The sequence below is a fragment of the Centroberyx gerrardi genome, chromosome 6, assembly GCF_048128805.1.
Source record: "Centroberyx gerrardi isolate f3 chromosome 6, fCenGer3.hap1.cur.20231027, whole genome shotgun sequence".
Classification (NCBI taxonomy): Eukaryota; Metazoa; Chordata; class Actinopteri; order Beryciformes; family Berycidae; genus Centroberyx; species Centroberyx gerrardi.
Genome location: NC_136002.1, coordinates 28,293,662 through 28,297,273, shown reverse-complemented (window position 1 = coordinate 28,297,273; position 3,612 = coordinate 28,293,662).

Genomic DNA, 3,612 nt, shown 5'->3' with positions numbered 1-3,612 from the left:
AATGGACATAAAAACAGATCTAAATTGCACGACAAGGACCAACAACCTGTGTATTGTGAGCTGCACTTCTGCACACCACTGTTGTAAAGAGCTGTTATTTCAGCATCTTCTGTTAGCTTGAACCAGTCGGCCCATTCTCCTCTGACCTCTGTCATTAACAAGCTGTTTTCGCTCACTGGATGTTTTTTGTTTCTCGCACCATTCTCTGTAAACTCTACAGACTGAAGAGCGTGAAAATCCCAGGAGGCCAGCTGTTTCTGAGATGTTGACCCAACAGTCAAACCACAAGTCGCTTAGATCACACATCTATTGGCCCATTCTAATGTCTAATCTAAACCACTTCACCATGTCTGCATGTTTTATATATTGAGTTGCTGCCACATGATTCGCTGTTTGGAGGAGCGGCCTATTTGCGTTAACGAGCAGGTGTACCCAATAAAGTGGCCGGTGAGTGTATTTCTACTATACAAATTTATTGTTGTGTGTAATTTTTCAGATTTTTCTCTAATTTGTGCTTTTTCCTTGTGAAATACTGAATAGTTTTCAAACTCTCTGCCTCCTCTGATCATTTTCTCTGCATATGCCTGAAACGGGAATCACAAATATGCATGGCTTTGCGTTACAAGCCAAAAAGGTTGAGAACCACCAGTTTAAAAGCACACAGCTCATAAAAAAAAAAAGCTCCGTCTTTATCTGTCACAGCGACTGTGGAGCGCAGCAGAGCGAGCGTGACCCGCTGCAGTCCTTTCATCTGGCAGTGCGGTTGTTGTTTTCGCGCTAGTTAACGGTAGCGACGACGTGTTGTGGCGGCTAGTTTATTTTACATCGCCGGCTCTGCTCCTACTGTTTATGAGCAATGAACGACAGAGCGCGGCACACATGGTCAAGCTTTCCCACAGAAGGGAACCCACATCATAAGTGACTCAGGGTGTCTGGGTACACAGCTCTCCTCTGACCAGGGGATGACTAGGGAACTTAAAAGGGAAGGAAGACTTCAGCTGGCCTCTACAAACAAGGTGGAAAGAGAGAGGGTTGTTGAGAAATCCAAAGGGCTGAAACGTCTCCAGAGGCGTGAATAGCTGGGATCTGATGTGGCGAGACAGCAATAACAAACAAGCAAAACGACAGACAGACAACCGTGTCACACAGCGTTCAAGACCTACTGCAAATATCTGTCATTTCAACAACATTACTTTCACACCACTGCACAAACACGCTTGTTCTAAACTGCACTACACTGGAGCACACACGCTTTTAAAGGGGCAAATGAGGCATTTAAACCTCGCCGTGTCAATAGCAGCTGTGAAGTGCAAATACGAATCCAGAAACCCTGAGCTGTGTCTGAAAATATCCAGTCACACATAGACGGGCCATCCAGGATGTTGTGGGGGAGAGTTTCCTTTTCCTGTTTCTCTTACCGTTGGACCTTCCTGTCAGTTAGCATTAACTACTGACAGACCTTTGGGTGCCTTCCAAACTCATCCCTGGGCCTTTTTTCTCTCTAGGGAGTACAATTCCTTACTGTAATATATTAGTTCACATCCTGTGCACTTGGGTGGCCGGGGGAGAGCGGAGACAGAGGGAGCGTCAGATGGAAGCAGCATTAATCGACTCTTTGGAGCAGACTGCCTCTTTGCACCTATTTTGCGGTGTTACAGACCAGAGGGTGTATCTATCTAATGAGGACCACACTCAGCGGCCCAGTCACACATGGTCATCAGGCGGTTATCGGCCGAAACCGACCGCAGATATCGTCTTCAAAACTCTCGCTAGTGCGGCGTGGAATGCGCTCGCCTTTATGATCCCCCTCTTCATCATCGCTGAGCGCGGTCGGTCAAAACGCCGATCATCGCCGATTTGTTTTGCAAAGATTGCTCAGATGCGATCGGGGAAGGAGGGAAGGAGGGGAGGAGGGGCAAGGGGCGGGATTTTGTTTATGGATGTTCTTGTCAGTTTGTTGAGCGTTGGCCTTTGCGATTCAGCGCTCGGGGGGCCGGACTGCGGTGCCGATGCTCAGATAGACTGGCTTGAATTAGTGCCCACTTTCTGAAGTCTGGGTTCTGTTACGCCTGCCCACCCCTCTCCTTTTTCATCTGTGTGTTGTGCACATGTGTCTGTGCTGTGCGTATGTGTGTGTGTGTGTTTGTGTGTGTGTGTGTGTGTGAAGGAGTGTGTAGGTCAAGGCTGTTGTCAAGTTAACTTTATTTATGCGACGCTTTAAAAACACAAAACCAGCGTGTACCGAAGTGGTTTGCAAAACAGGGACAAAAAAAAAGGATGCAGAGCAGAGAGGGCCAACATTAAAATTAAGAAATAAGAGTGTGGTTAAAAGCACAAAATAAGAGCAAATAGAGCATAAAAGGACATGTCAGACACAATGAATATGATGAATTTGTGATGAGTTTTAAAAACTTGTTCTTATGTGGTTGATTTAATGCTTTGGCAATTCCTTACTCTCTCTGCAGCCACGGCAACAGCTCTGTCGTACGTATGTATATATGTGTGTGCGTGTGTGTGCATATACAGTGTGAGTGTGTTTAAGTATGCATTTTCATATGTGTGTGCGTGCATAATGTGATTGCGTGTGAGTGTATTGAATGGGAGGAGGAGTGCGGGAGGATTGCATAAACTAAACACATAATTTCACCCTGCTGCCCGCTCCCAAAGTGCCCTGATGACAGGAAATGGGTGTAAAGGAATGACTCAGCTGGCTTTGACCTACAACCCCCCCCCTCCCTCCCCCACCCCTCCACCCCTCCACCCCCACCCTTCAGGGCTGCTTTAATTAGAATAGCAACTCGTTTGTTTTTCTTCGTCTCAACACCCAGTCTGCCCCTCTCGACCTCGCTCTCTGCGTTTTTTAAGCGAACGCATCCCGAGTTTGGCGATGACTCATAGCTTTCTCCTCCACCCATCTCTCTCATGCACTCTCCCTCTCTGTATAATTCAATTGGCCTAGATTCCACCCTCCTTTCAGCGCCGGGATCTAAAAAACAGCTGTCACGCAGATGTATGCCCCCATCGTACCTGTTCAGGTGCGCACAAAAGACTCGCGCAACACGTGCACACGCGCTCCAACGCAACGCTCAGACTTTGATAGTGTCATGCTGGAACGTTTATATTCGCCGAGGCTCATTGCTCAAGGCTAACACACACACACACACACACACACACGTATACACACACACATACGTGCACCCGTGCACATACACGTACACAAACACTCGCACGCTGCTTCAAAGGATGGCGTGTCATAAACAGAGGGACTGGGAAGGAGGAATGTGTTGTTCATTGGGGAATTCAGAGCCAGTGGGGAGAGGAAGGAGGGGTGGGGGCACGCTGACCTAATGTCCCTCTGTGCGCAGGCAGCGGAGGAACAGGCTGCACTGCCTTTCTGTCCGCTGTCAGAACCCTTGTACACCCATCAATATGGCCGAAAGCCCCACTGACAGGGAGGCCGCGGATCACGGCTGCCTAATCTAAAACAGACCGTGTACCAAGCTACCCTCGCAAACCCAACACCCCCCGGCCCGTTTATCCTATAAGAAGAGTCAGGTTACTGCGCAATACAGAAGATGTGTGTCTGTAAGTGTGTGTGTGTGTGTGTGTGTG